The 16,107-nt window shown below is 36.1% G+C and overlaps 1 protein-coding gene and 1 long non-coding RNA gene across 16 annotated transcripts in view; one reads left to right on the forward strand and one right to left on the reverse strand.

The window, feature by feature from the left end:
- ANKS1B (ankyrin repeat and sterile alpha motif domain containing 1B) overlaps positions 1 to 16,107 on the reverse strand; it is a 1,079,287-nt gene that overhangs the window by 166,501 nt on the left and 896,679 nt on the right. The gene's annotated exons all lie outside the window — the stretch shown is intronic.
- LOC132693910 (uncharacterized) overlaps positions 2,914 to 16,107 on the forward strand; it is a 42,502-nt gene continuing 29,308 nt past the window's right edge. Inside the window, exons 1-2 of the long non-coding RNA XR_009617034.3 lie at positions 2,914 to 2,982; positions 4,540 to 4,691. This is a non-coding gene — a long non-coding RNA (uncharacterized LOC132693910). The remainder of the gene's footprint in view (positions 2,983 to 4,539; positions 4,692 to 16,107) is intronic.

Here is a 16,107-nt window from a genome sequence, read left to right on the forward strand (position 1 = left end):
TCAGTTATAAGGACAGAAACAGAGAAGGCAATCAAAAAGGAGTCTAAAGCAGAGTAGAAGGAGGCCAAGTGGGACCAGGGGCGAGCAGAAGTCCTACGTAAACAGAAGCTATGAGTAAACAGAAGCTGCAAGGCACACAAAACACCCAGTAGTGTGTGAGGAAGCTAACTGGTCGCAGGAAGAGGATGCATCGAAGGAGAGTGTACTGTGTGTGATATATGTACCAAAATTTGTTAAACCATCCCCCTAATGTTAGATCATTTTCATTTTTTCTGTATTACAAGGAATCCTATGATGAATATCCTTGTACGCCAATAATTGTAGCATTTCTGATCGTTTCCTTTAGTACGTTCTTGGATCAAAGGCTATACACATTTTAAAGCTCCTGTGACAGTATGAATCCTTTTCCACAGAAAGGATTTCCCACTCCTTTCAGTGATAAATGAAAGGCTCTATTTTAACACATACTACCAACACTGAGTCTTGGTCAATTAACCATTAAAAATTTTATTTTCTCAATTATTTGCATATTTTTCATATGTTATGGGACATTTTTATTTCTTCTTTTGTGAATTGAGCTTGTTCATGTCTTTTGTTCATGTTGTCTATTGGAGCATTTATATTTTCCTTATTGACTTATAAGGACTCTTCATATAACAAGACCAATGCTCACTGACATATTTTGCAGATGTTTCCCCATACTTTGCTGTTTGCCTTTTAATTTTTATTTGAAGTGCAGAAGTTTTATATTTTTCAAATATAGTCAATGAACTTCTTTCCTTCCTTCCTTCTTTCCTTCCTTCCTTCCCTCCTTTCTTTCTTTGTTCTCTTTCTTTCTTTCTTCTCAGAAAATATTTTTCTCCTTTCTAGATCAAGAAAATACTTGGCTCTGTTTTTTTTTTCTCTTAGTTTCAAAAAAAATGTTTTTGTTTTTACATTTAACTCTTTTGCTCATTTAGGATTTAATTCGGTGTATTTGAGTCTTTATGAAGGAAAAATTTTTAAACTAAAAAAAATAGAATTGTGTCATCCTGTTCCAGAAATATCTCAGTTGTGTCAATGCTTGTTCTCTAGCAGAGGCAACCATCAGTGAATTTCAATAACCAACCCAATTCTCTCAAAGTAATGGTGTATTAGTTTGCTAGGGCTGTCATAGCAAAAGACCACAAGTTGAGGGGGGTGGCTTACACAATAGAAGCTCATTGTCTCACAATTCTGGAGGCCAGAAGTCCAAGGTGATGTGTTGGCAGGATTGGTTTCTTCTGAGGGGTGTGACTGAAAATCTGCACCATACTTCTGCCTACCTTCTGATGGTTTGGTGGTAATCTCTGGCATTCCTTCGTTTGTAGAAGTGTCACCCTGACCTCTGCCTTTGTCTTCACATGGTATTCTCCCTTTCTGCATGTCTGTCTTTAAATTTCCACTTCTTCTAAGAACACTAGTTTTATTGGAGTAGGACCCATCCCGGTTACCTCATTTTAACTCAGTTACATCTGTGAAGATCTTATCTCCAAATAAGATCACATTCTGAGGTACTGGACATTAGGACATCAACATAGGAATTTGGGGGAACACAATCCAACCCACAACAAATGGGTAATACAATAATCATTGTACTAATTACTCTGATATATTGGGTAGAATATGGGCATGTCAGGAGACAAACTGAGTTTCAGTCGTGGCTCTTATTAGATCTGAAAATTTGGGAAAAATCCCTGAACCTGTTTCCTTGACTATAAAAAAAAAAGAGCTGGATTATGGTAAGGATTTATTCATCAATTCACCAAATGACTGTCCACTAAGCATTCAACTCTATGTTTAATGCCCAGTATATAGTACACATCCAACATGTGTTATTTCTCTTTCCTTACACATGCTTGAATTATTAGAATAATCTGAGGGATAATAGTGTTCACTAACCCAAGTATTAATGAGTGACATTAGAAAGCAATGGAAGTACTTTTATTTTCATTAAATGATTTTTTATTGACAGAATGTATTTCTATGTTTATGATATAACTATTTCAATTTGGTAAGCTTTTAAAATATATTTGATTTGTTTTTTGTTTTTGTTTTATATTTTGCTGTTGTAGAGGGAGGAAGTTGGAAACCCTTTATCAGTTAATGACTCTCCAAACTTTCAAAGATACAAATAATTGTCTGGACATGCAAAATGACTACAAATGGAGTAGACTCAATGGATTGACCCATATCTTTTTCTTAATATAGATGAAATTATAACTGTAATTTATTTATGTCATTTATGTTTACTTTCTGTAATATGTGATCCACTTTGAAACCAAGCAAAAGATCATGAATCAATACTTCAAGAGGATTTGTAATATTTCACTGTTCAGTAAATTTGATATTTTATTCACTGAACCATGTTTCCTACAATATTGCATTAAAAAGAAATATCATGCTCAATTCTCCATGGAAGGCTGGGAAATATGCCAGGTAGAAAACTCCCTGTTTAGGAGCTTTTCAAAATTTCTTTTTACCAAACATTTGCCTTTGCTGGGAGCAAGGAATCTTGTTCTCCCTGATAAGGGTCTCTTAGAAGAATCTCTAGGGCAGTGAATTTTAAACTTTAAAGAATTATTATTAACTTTCACAGTGGAGTGATGTTTTCCAAAGAAATCATACACAAATTTCTAGATCTATGGAAAATGCAGGGTGGAGGTTCTGGAGAGCCTTTCTTAGTCCGGTTTTCCTGTGATTTAGAGGAGGTTGTGCCCAGGTGATGGCTGCAGAATCCCAGCGTTCATTGGAACACAGTTTGAAGCCACTATATTAGAGCTTGATCTGTAGAGGAACGAGGGCATCTTACCAAGCAGGTCTTCTCCATCCTATCTGACATCATAATGTAAGAATCACAGGAAGAGAAAGAGAACAACATTGGTATACATGTCCTATGATTCTCCTGGAAATTGTAGCAGACAATGATTTCTGGTGACCATGTACAGGCTTCTTTTCCATTAGGTGAGTGGATTTAGTTTTTGAAACACTGTAGGATGCATATGCCAGTCTCTCTAAGGAGTACTCACTTACTCCACAAATTGTGTTGTGAAGCACCAGCTTGTAAATCCACAGTCACCTGTTATTGTGCTGATATTATATCTGTATTGTAATTGACAGTTTTGCTCACTAGTTTGATATTCCAGTAGGCAAACTCATTGAGGTTAGAAGCCATAACTAATAATAACAGTTATTATTATTTTTAAAGCAACTAGAATTTTTGAGCACAGTGCCAGACACTATTCTAAGTACTTAATATATGGTGTCTCATTTAATCGTCACACAACCCAGTTAAGTTGATTCTATTATCAGCATCCCATTTCTCTGATGAGGAAACTGTGGCAAAGAGAGGTGGGGTAATTCATTCAGCAATATTTTTTGAAGACTTCCCACGTGCTATTCTAGGCACTGAGAATATATGGTGATCACAACCAAGCCCTTGTGTTTATGGTTTACATAGTGAGATGCTTTCTGAATATGTGCAAGCAAATAGTTGCTAATGAGTGGATTGAAAATTATATTTCTTTCTCTTTTTTTTGAGAGAGAGCAGGGGAGGGGTAGATGGAGGGAGGGAGAGAGAGGAAGAGGAGAGAGGGAGAGAGAGAGAGAGGTAGAGAGAGAGAGAGGGAGGGAGAGAGAGAGGTAGAGAGAGAGAGAGAGAGAGAAAGAATCTCAAGCAGGTTTCAGGCTCAGCACAGAGTGCAACACAGGGCTTGATCCCACAACCCTGGGATCATGACCTGAGCTGAAATCAAGAGTCGGATGCTCAACTGACTGAGCCACCCAGGTGCCCCAAAAGATTATATTTCTATTAATACTACCACTCTACAGTTGAGGTGACTAAATTTCGGGGAGCCAAGGAACTCTTTCAAGGTCATACATCTAATCCATAGTAGAGCCTGATTTAAACTTGGTTCTGTAAACTCTGATCCCTAGGCTTCAAGTCAGTGTATGTAAAGTGGCCAAAGCAATCGACACTTACTGAATGGGTTCTGTTTTCAGAGGATTCTCAGGGATAGGGATAGAGATTTCATAACATCTGCTTCACTTCTAACCACACTTTTGCTTATACTAAGTCTGTTTCTTCCTATTCGATTCTTTGTTATCTGTGACTTCCTTATATATAATAAAGAACTTAAAAAAATACACACACATGCACACACACACATATATGTATATTAGTTTATTTATTTTGAGAGAGACAGAGACTGCACAAGCAGAGAAGGAGAGAGACAGGAGAGAGAGAGAGAGAGAGAGAGAGAATCCCAAACAGGCTAAGCACCACCAGCACGGAGCCAGATGTGGGGCTCCAACTCACAAAACTGTGAGATCATGATCTGAGCTGAAAGCAAGAGTCAGTCGTTTAACCAACTGAGCTACCCGGCGCCCCTCCTTATAATATTTTTTTTTGACATATGCACTAACTTGGCCCAAGTGCTAGATGAATGAAAGTCGGACTATGATACATACCGGGTAACATAGTGAGATATATCATGCCTGAGTCTGCCTACTCTGTTTTAGCTCCCCTACAAATATCACATCTTGAAGAACAGAAGACTGAAACCACACAGATCGCTCAGATTGTTTGAAGAAAGCACTTTCAGATGTGTTTGAAAGGCTGGCTTCTAGATCTGGATAAAACTCTGTGGGCTGTTGGGGCCTGTTGTTTGAGGGTGAGTGTGGAGATGTGTCTACTCCAAAAAGCCGTGAGTAATACTAAGCACACGGAACACTTAGCTCATCAGCTGCTTGCAGCATGAAACAGTTGGCTGACTTGGCAGTGAACTCTCCTTAGAGGTGTATCTTCAGACCATCGATCTCAATGCATACCTTAAACCTGAAAGTCTGCTGCTTTACTAAGTGCTAAGTAAATTAAATTCCACAAGAGTTAGCGAGCAATTTCATCCCCGGTAGAAGCTGTGGATGGCAGTAAGTTAATACAAACTTCAATTTTCAAACAAGATCTAGTACATTTATATAATATCCTTGGCTATTCCAGGGGGACAAAAAATAATTACCAGGTCTTGTTAAAAGTATTTCTGTTTTCCTCCTCCTGCCATCCATTCTTCCCTCTTTCTTTCCTTTTTAAATTCGCCTCTCCCTGCCTCCCTTCTTATTTCCTTATTCTCTCCCTGTATGGTTTCTATTTACTCAACAAATATTTAAGGAGCCCTTAAGGCATGGCAGAGCTTATACCATATGCCATCATGCACCCCTAAATCCTGAGATAATATAATTCCTGCCCTCAACGGACTCAAGGTCTAATAGAATTGCAAAGTTACCTGATGGGGGAGGCCTACAGTGCTCTTTCTATGGTATAGGGGGATAGGAATTATCTCGGCTATCTTGAGTGTATTCTATGATTTTCCTCTTTTTTTCCCACCTGGGATTCATCTTAATAGCCCTATTGTAATGTTACTGCCCCTTCAAGTGGCTCAGTGTGTTTTCTACAGACTGTCAGTTTTTGCTGTGTTCTAAATGAGGTTTTAAAGCAAATGCTTGACTTTAGGGGCTTTTTCATTCTAAAAGGAACATCACCTGACTCCCATTGTACTGTGACTACATTTTCTACCCTCTGACACAGAAAGCAGAGAGGGTGGGGGTGCATTAAGAGTCACTAGATGGTCTACTGCTATCATTTGCTTACCTGCTTTGGTCTGCTTTGGTTGAATCTATTTAATGGATATGTTCACTGAAGAAATTAATTTGAGGAAAGTGATTATAAATGAAGAATATTTCCATATATAAAGATGTTAACTGTAAGAATTAATTTGAAGGGACTTTTTTTAGAACCTTCCTTTCGGTGAGCTTAAAGTCCCAGATTTGATTTTATTTCAATTTTTTTCTTTTTCTTTTTTTTTTTTTTAATTTAAATCCAAGTTAGTTAATGTATATTATAATAATGATTTAAGGAATAGAATTTAGTGATTCATCCCATACATATATAATATAGTAATGGTTTCAGGAATAGAATTTAGTGATTCATCCCACACATATAACACCCAGTGCTCATCCCAACAAGTGCCCTCCATAATGCCCATCACCCATTTAGCCCATCCTCCGTCGAACACCTGCCCAGCAACCCTCAGTTTGTTCTCTGTATTTAAGAGTCTCTTATGGTTTGTGAAAGTCCCAGATTTTAACAAATTCCACAGCCTGAACCAAATTTCTATACCTTTCAGAATGGATCTGAAAGGAAAAACATCTGCAGAACAAAAATATTTTCCTTCTATAACCTCAAGCAAATGTGAGCTCTCTCTGCTCTTAGAATTTTTATTACTTCAACACATCAACAAAGAAACAATGATTCAGTTAGACCTTTCCTTTTGCACATTCAGAATTACTCTGGAATTGCTTGGTGCTGGTATATCTACCCTCAAGTGGCATCTTTGCTTGAGAACTGTATTTTTCATTATTTAGAGTTTCCTGTAATTTTATTTTGTGATGTTAATATTTAATAATATCATACCCCAAGTGGTATCTTTGTGAACTTTCACGTTTACACAACTTGTTCCTTTTTATAACTTTAACTTTTATTCTTTTAGCACTCTGAATATAATGGAATCTATACACTTTTTTAGTGAAGGGTTTTTTGCTAGTCATTGTGGGTTTTCCTTTGACAACATAAATGCCTGCTCCCTGTACATTGGTTCTAATTACTTCATCAGCAAGGTAAGTATAAATATGTCATGCTTAAGAAAAGGAATTAAATTGATCTCTCTCTCTCTTGAGATTACAACCTAAATGTTGCACTTACACACTTCAGTTCTGATTTATTTGTGGACTTTTGTGTAAAAATAAAATTTTCTTAGAAATTCCTGGAGAAACATACATAATAGTGTTATGCATCATAGTCCATTCCCTGAGAATTTCCTTTCTCAGCACCTAAGAAGAGCTTGAATACCAAAAGTTGATCTGCTGATGTGTGAAGGGAGGCTTTGATTTGCTTGCTATAACACAATTTTTGTCGATAAACCCAACATTTCTTAAAAGTTTAGTTTCTGATGACTTTTATTCTATAGTTCACACACAAATGCAAAAAAACCCGTATTTTTTACCTTAATAGGGGAGGAACGCTATAAATACAGAGTGAATTTGTAGAAACCGCTTTTTGGACAACTGATAAAATGGTTGCTGATCACTTCATCACTGCTTGCAGCTACCAGTCAATAGAGAAGAGAAAAAATCCCCCATCTACTTTGACCAGGGGGAAGAAGTAGGAATTTCTTGCAGCATCAAGAGGAAAATAGAACCTAATAGAGTTATCACTTAGTTTCCTAATAAGAGCCATTTTTCATTTCTCGTTTTCCCTACTTTTATCAGGGCATTTTTTTCTAATGCCTCTCCTCTCCTTGCCCATTTTTGCTTTTAATATCTCTAAGGGACACCAAATAAGTCATTTATTTTTGCATTCATTAAAAATAAGTTTATGCTGGAGTACCTGGGTGGATCAGTTGGTTAAATGTCCCACTCTTGATTTCAGCTCAAGTCATGATCTCAACAGTTCGTGAGTTCGAGCCCCATGTAGGGGGGTGCAGAGCCTGCTTGGGATTCTCTCTCTCCCCCTTCCCCCCACCCCCCTGCCCCTTCCCTGCTTATGCTCTCTCTCTCAAAATGAGTAAATAAACTTAAAATAATGACTTTAATAGGGGCATCTGGCTGTGCTGACAGCTCAGAGCCTGGAGCCTGCTTCGGATTCTGTGTGTGTGTCTTTCTCTCTGCCTCCCTCTCTCTCAAAAATAAATAAAAAACATTAAAAAAATTTCTTTTTAATGACTTTAATAAAAAAATAAGTTTATGTTGGCCTTCTTGTTCAATTCCTACTTGGGCTGCAAGTAAGTAACAGGTATGGAAACAATTGAGTAGTTGGGCATGGTGGGCCCCAGATATAGATGTTACCACATATTTCTGGACTCTCCCTATTTCCCCCATTTTTTCCTCAGGACAGGAGAAAAGTGGACAGCAGTGCTTTAATTAAAGCACGGAACCACCACTGCAGTGTTGATGTGGCATGCAGCCCCCAACTTCACAAAAAGGCTTAACATAATTTCAGGATTAACTGCACCAATAATCCTTCCAGGTTGCTATTTTTCACACATTACCAAAGAATAACCTTCTAGTGTTTAAAAGAAGTGTCATTTATTATTATTATTATTTATTTTTAAGAGAAAGAGAGAGAGAGCACACACATGTGATGTGCAAGTGGGGGAGGAGCAAGAGACAGAGAGAGAGAGAGAGAGAGAGAGAGAGAGAGAGAGAGGGAGAGAGAGAGAATCCCAAGTGGGCTCTGTATTGATAGTGCAAAGCCCAACACAGGGTTCAAACTCACGGGAAATGTGAGGTCCTGACCTGATCTGTAATCAAGAGTTTGATGCCTGATTGACTGAGGCACCCAGGAGCTCCAAGTAGTATTTTTAATTGTTATTTATTTCTATGCTCAATAAGGTAGATAAAATGGGTTTTGGAATATAATTTCTTTTTCCTCATTGGACTTTTTCTTTCCCTTTCTATTCCCTTCTATACAAAAAAGCTATATCTACTTTTAACATGCATACTTATTCCAAGTGTTTTTTAGCATATTTGACTTTGGGAAAACCAAGTAGCTTCTCCCAAGCCACCCTCTGTCCTTCCTTTGTATTTTTTTCCCTATTGGCCAATTTTACCTTGTTCTTATACACGACCAACCTGATGATGCATTGCCTTAGAAACACAGATACAGAATTGGTATAGTTTTATTTTGAGGTCACGCAATCCTGCTAAATCTTAAGAATGTCTGATGGTGTCAGAAGAAAATTTCTTTTTATAAGAAGGCTTTCAGCACTATTAGAAGGGAATTCAGAATCAAAGCTGGTTCCTTTTGTTTCTTAATCAATTCACTAAATAGCTTCCATCATATAGGAAAATTATTCTCCTTACCCCTAAACTGAGATAGTATTTTAAAACAGATTATCAAATCATAGTGCAGACTAATTTCCATAGTTAAATGAGTAGGAAGGCAAAGTACATTATTTGCTAATGTAAATGCTGAGCCTATTGCAAAAAATTTAATATTCAAAGTCCAAGCAGAACAAGGAGACACAAAAGTTATTGCTTAAAAATTTTCCAAACCAAAGTGACCTATAACACACAAAATATGGTTCCATTATGTGCAAGTGACACTTTCTTTGTTGAGAATAATGAACTACAGCAGAATGGCATAATGTAGAACTCCACAGCTGATAAGCTTTCTGCATAAGAACAGAGAGAGTACGTTTCTTAAACAGTTCTGCATCCAATGTTTGCCTTGAGGAGGCACTTAATGGTTATTACTGTTAATAGTAACAATATGAAGCTAATTGGTTTATAATGAAGCAGCAGAAAATACTGATGGTGAGACTGGAGTATATAAAGGGAAAAATAAAAATCTACATTCAAGCTACATAAAAACGATGCTTAAAATATAACTTAATCTTGATATTTTATTCATAATGACAAATTTGTTCATTGTAATGAACATTCCCTAAGTGACCCACCAACTCCACCTCTAAGCTTGATACTGTCAAATTTTTATACCCAGTTCTGACTTCTCTCCTAAGCACTAGACTCAAATATCCAGCTGCCCACTTGACAACTGCACTAACAGAGCTAATTAACATCTCAAACTTAATATGCCTCAGTCCAAACCCCTGATTTTTCCTTCTGCCCCTCCTCCTCTTTTCCATTATCGGCACCACCATTTATTTGGTTGCTTAAGCTCACAACCTAGGAATTGGCCTTATTTTTTTCCTTTCTCCTAACATGCCTCACCAAGTTCTATAGCTTTATATTTAAAATATATCTTAAATCCAAGCACATCTTTCAGGCCACTGTAATCTCTCAAATAGATTGTTCTACTCTTGTCCTTCTACTGTCCGTTTTTCATTCAGTCAACCAGTGACCTTTAGAAAATGTAAATCACATCATGTCACTTCCCCGCTTAAATTCTTCCAATGCTTTCCTACCTTGACTTACAGTAAAACTAAAACTCTTTACCCTGGTCTACAAGGCCATTATCTAATTCATGCTTTTTTGTTAGATCTCATCTCTTATCACTCTCTCCCTTACTTTACTCCCAAGTTTTCTTATGTTTCTTTGAAAATGCAATTCCATTCTCGCCTCAGGTTATTCAAACTTGCCATTGCTCCTCCATGGATTTGCAGCTCCTTAAAGTTTTGGTTTCCTCTTATTTCAGTGATTGTTCCCTCCTCAGAGATGGCTTCCCTTGACTGTCCCTACATGGCCACCTCCTACGTTTCAGGCTCCAAAGCTGTCTCCAACCTTCCCTTGCTTTAATTCATAGTACTCATCCCAACCTAAATCTGTAATATATGTTTAATATTTTTTCCTCATTGTATTTCTTCCCTCCCAAGACTGTAAGCTTTATGAGGTCAGGACTATTGTCCTGTTCACTACTTCATCCTCAATGCATACAACAGTGTTTGACATACAATAGAAAGTGCATATTTGTTGAATAAACTAATAATTAAATGATTTCTCTGTGCAAGAACTTTCTATGATTCTCCATAACCTAAAAAAGTAAAGTTTAAACTTCTTAGTCTTCCTTGGCCAAGGCCTTCCTTAACCAAAGTCCCTCATCATCTTACTTTATGTTCCTTTTCCAGCCATAACTTCTTTCTGGGCATTAGTCACCCTGTACCACCAGGTCCCAATACTTTATGGGCTCTAGCGATGCTGTCTTTGCCTGGTTTCCTGCCTTCCTTCTCTATGTGCCAAATTACAGCTCATAAGTCATGCCCAGCTCTTACATCATCTCCTCAGATACTTTGCACTGAACTCATTTGTCCTATCAAAATTGGTTATTATGTTTATTATAATAAATGTCACATTCCCAGGACATTCGTTGAAACAACCAGCAGTAATTGTTTAACATTGCAGCTGCCAGAAGTAGGGATACAAGTTTGGGCTAAATAGAGGATTACCAAAAATTTTATGAAAAAACTGGAGAATAAGACATCCATAGGGAATTTTGGAAAGCTCCAACATGTTCCTGATATAGAGGTCCATGCAAATGTGCAGAGCTGTGAACATGCCTAGGACAGATCTGAGAAGGCCATAATATATTCCCTCTGGCTAACCTGAAGGCTCTGTGCAAGCAGGATGTGGAAGTTAAGGCAGAGTTGTAAACTGCCTGCTAGAGCATTGAAGTCATAGCCCAATACACACCTACAGTCGCTTGGCAGTGGCTGTGAGACTTATTTGTTCAAGGCATTTAAGGAAATATCTGTCTAATCGTTAGTTGGCCACTCAGCTATCTGAGCACAGATATCTGCAGCTAAACTGACATAAAATACAGATTTTCAAGAATTAATCTGGAAAAGTCACTAAATAAAGAGCAGCAACAACAACACAGATCAACAAACCCTAAGGAGTAATCTTCTATGGTGTTACATTACATTATTTAAAATGTATAGAGTTTAACAAAAAGTTACAGGACATGTGAATAAAGAGCAAAATGTAGCCTATACATGGAGGTGGGGGCAGGGGGGAGCTGTCCCTGGATGTTGAACTTAATAGACAAAGATTTTAAAAGAATTTTTTTAATGTTTATTTATTTTGTAGAGAGAACATGAGTGGGGGAGAGGCACATAAAGAGAGAGAGAGAGAGAGAGACAGAGACAGAGAACCCAAAGCAGGCTCCAGGCTCTGCACTGTCAGCACAGAACCCAATGCAGGGCTCAAACTCACAAAACTGGGTGATCATGACCTAAGCCAAAGTCAAACGCTCAAGTGACTGAGCCACCCAGGTACCCCAATAGACAAAGACTTTAAACCACCTATTATAAATATATTCAAATACTTAAAGGAAACCAAGTCTAAAACATTGAAGGAAAATATGAAAATATAGTCTCACCAAATATAGAATATCCGTAAAGAGAACCTATATATAAAAAGAACAAACTAGAAAATTTGGAGTTTATCACTACAATAACTGAAATGAAAATATCACTGGAAGCATGAATAACAAAAGAAAGAAAAAGCAAACTTGCAAACAGGTCAATTTAGATTAATGAGTTTGAGAAACAGAAGGTAAAAAGAATGAAGAAAAATAAACAGAATGTCAGAAACATGTGGAATGTTATCACAGTACCAACATATGTACAATGAAGTCTCAGAAGAAAGGGGAAAGAGCAAAGAGCATAGAGAATGTCTGAAAAAATAATGGCTGGAAACTTCCTAAATTTCATGCAAAGATTAATATGCACATCCAAGAACCTCAATAAATCCAAGTAGGACAAAGTCAAAAGGATCCACACCTTGACACACCATAGTCAAACAGTCTAAAGCCAAAGCCAAAAAACAAACAAAATCTTGAAAATAGCAAGAGATAAGTGATTCACCAAGTTTAAGGGATCCTAAATAAGATTATTAGCTGACTCTCATAAAAAAAATTGCCATAGTGTCTCAAAGGCAATGGAATGAGCTATTTAAAATGCTGAAGGGAAAACACTGTCAATGAAAAATTTTATACCTAGCAAAGCTATTTTTCAAAAAAACAAAGGAGAAATACAAAATTCTCAGATAAACTGAGAGAAGTCATTACTGATAGACATGCCCTATGGCAAATAGTAAAGGGAGACCTTTTGGATAAAATAAAAGGACACTAGATGGTAACTTAACTGCATATGAAGAAATACTGCCAGTAAAAGGTATTTTATTTTATAAAAATAAAAGATAGTCTAAATGTATTTTTTGCTTGTAACTATTTTCTTCTTCTATCTAATTTAAAAGACAACTGCATAAAAGAATAATTATAAAGCTGTATTGATGGACTTATAATTATGAACATGTAAGTTATATGACAATAACACAAAGGGGGAGGACAGGAATTGGTGCAATATTTTATATATCATTGAAAGTAAGTTGGTATTTATCTAAACTAGATCGCTCTAAGTTAAGATGTTAATTGTAATCCCTAGGGTATAAATTTTAAAATATTGCAAAAGAGAAACAAAATGGTACATTAGAAAATACCTATTTAACACACACAAAAGATCAAGGAACAGAGGAACAAAAAGATATAAGACATAAAACATAAAACATAGAGAAAGCAAATAGGAAAATGACATATATAAATCCAATCTTACCAGAAATTACAGTAAATGTGAAGCTTAACACTCCAAACAAAAGGCAGAATGTGGGATAATAGATTCAAAAAACAGTTCAACTATATGCTGCCTCTAAGAGATACACTTTAGATTGAAAGATACAATTAAATTGAAAGTAAAAGAATGGAAACAGATATACCATGGAAGCATTAACCAAAAGTGACCTAGAATGGCTATTCTTCTATCAGACAAAACAGATGTTTGGACAAAATTGCTACTAGAGACAAAGGGGGAAATTTTATAATGACACAAGGGTCAATCCATTAGGAAGACATAATAATTATAAATATGCATGTACTTAACAGACCCCTAAAATACACAAAGCAAAAAATGGCAGAATTGAAGGGAAAAATAAATAATTCAACACTAATAGTTGGAAACTTCAGTATCCTACTTTCAAGAATGAAAAGAATAAATACGCAAGATCAACAAGGAAGTAGAAGACTTGAACAAAACAAAACAACTAGGTGTAACAACATCTATATAACATTCCACTTAACAATAGTAGAATATATAGTCTTCCCAAGTGCAAATGGGACATTATTCATGATAGACATATGTTAGGTCATAAAACAAGTCTTAAGAAGTTTAAAAAGATTGAAATCATTCCAAGTAAATTCTCTGACCATATGGAATAAAATTAGAAATTAACAACAGAAGGATTTTTGGGAAATTTGAAAATATAGGTACATTAAATAGTACACTCATAACCAATGGATCAAAGAAAAAATCACAAGGGAAATTAGAAATATTTTGAGATAGTGAAAAGGAAGATATATCATACCAAAGGTTATGGGATACAGCTCAAATAATTATTAGACATAAATTCATAGCTATAAATGCCTATATTAACATGAAGAAAGATATCAAATCAATAACTTAAACTTCTCCCTTAACATACTAGAAACAGAGGAGCAAACTAAACCCAAAGCAAGAAGAATAAAAGAAAGAAAAACACACTAAATAGAAATAAATAAAACAGACAATACTATCATAGAATCAACAAAATTAAAAGTTCATTTTTTGAAAAGATCAAGAAAATTGACAAATATTTATCTCAGATGAGTAAGGGAAAAATAGAGAAGACTGAAATTACCAAATTAGAAATGAAGGAGAGGATACTGACCTTTCAGAAATAAAAACCATTGTAAGTGAAATCTATGAACAATTGCATGCCAACAGATTAGACAATCTAGATAAAATGGACACATTTTTAGTGAGGCACAAACTATTGAAATGGACTGAAAAAAAATAGAAAATTTGAATATAACAAGCATAGAGATTAGGTGAGTAATAAAAAATACTTCCCACAAAGAAAAGCCCAGGTCAAAATGGCTTCACTGGTGAAATTCTAACAAATGCTTAAAAAAGAACTAACACCAATCCTCATAAGCTCTTCCAAAAAGTAGAAGAGGAGAGAATGTTTTCATAGTAATTCTATGAGACCAATACTACCCTGTTACCAAAATGAGAAAAAGGCATTACAAGAACACTATGGACCGATAATCTCTTTTGAACACAGATATAAAAATTCTCAAGAAAACACAAGAAAACTGAATCCAGCAATGTATTAAGAGGATTATACACCATGAGCAAGTAGAATGTATTCCAGGAATGTAAGATTGTTCAACATACAAACTTCAACCAATGGAATATTATTATATTATGCTAATAGATTAAAGGAAAAAATGATGTGATTCTCTCATTAGATGCAGAAAATCATTTGACTAAGTCCAACACTCCTTCATAGTGAAATAATTTGACAGACTAGAACAAAAAGGGAATTTCCTCAACCTGACAAAGTCCAGCCATATACAAAAACAGTGCAGCTAAAATCATTCTTATTGGTGAAAAATTGCATGCTTTTCCTCTAAGATCAAAAACAAGGCAAGGGTGTACGCTCTTGTCACTTCTATTCAACATTGTACTAGAGGTTTCTAGTCAGGGTAATTAGGCAAGAAAAAGAAATAAAGAAATAAAATGCATCAATATTGACAAGGAAGAAGTAAACTGATCACTGTGCAAATTATATGATCATATGATTATATGATTATATAGAAAATCCTCGGGGCGCCTGGGTGGCGCAGTCGGTTAAGCATCCGACTTCAGCCAGGTCAGGATCTCGCGGTCCGTGAGTTCGAGCCCCGCGTCAGGCTCTGGGCTGATGGCTCGGAGCCTGGAGCCTGTTTCCGATTCTGTGTCTCCCTCTCTCTCTGCCCCTCCCCCGTTCATGCTCTGTCTCTCTCTGTCCCAAAAATAAATAAAAAACGTTGAAAAAAAAAAATTAAAAAAAAAGAAAATCCTAAGGAATACACACACACACACACACACACACACACACACACATACATTATTAGAGCTAACCAGCAAGTTCAGCAAGGTTGCCTGATATAAGATGAATATACAGATATTAGTTATATTTCCATATATTGTCAATTGTTCACTCAGAAATGAAATTAAGAAATAATTCTTTAACAATAGCATCAAGAAGAACAAAATAATTAGGAATAAATTTTTAAAACAAATGAAAGATTTATACACTAAAAACTATAAAATATCATCAAAAGAAATCAAGTAAGGCCTAAATAAATAGCAATGTATCAAAAGACAATGCTGTTAAGAGGGCAATATTCCAAAATTTGTCAATAAATTTAGTGTAATCCCTATCAAAATTTCAGCTGCCTTTATTTGTAGAGATTGATTAGCTGATCCTAAATTTCACATAGAAATACAAAGAAATGAAAAATTTAGAGTTAAAAAAATTTTTTTAATGTTTATTTATTTTTGAGAGACAGAGCACAAGTGGGGGAGGGGCAGAGAGAGAGAGGGAGAGACACAGAACCCAACATGGGGCTTGAATCCACAAACTATGAGATCATGATCTGAGCTTAAGTCGGACCCTTAACCAACTGAGCCACCCAGGTGCCCCAAAATTCAAAGAGTT

The sequence above is a fragment of the Panthera onca genome, chromosome B4 (genome assembly GCF_046562875.1).
Source record: "Panthera onca isolate mPanOnc1 chromosome B4, mPanOnc1 haplotype 2, whole genome shotgun sequence".
Lineage (NCBI taxonomy): Eukaryota > Metazoa > Chordata > Mammalia > Carnivora > Felidae > Panthera > Panthera onca.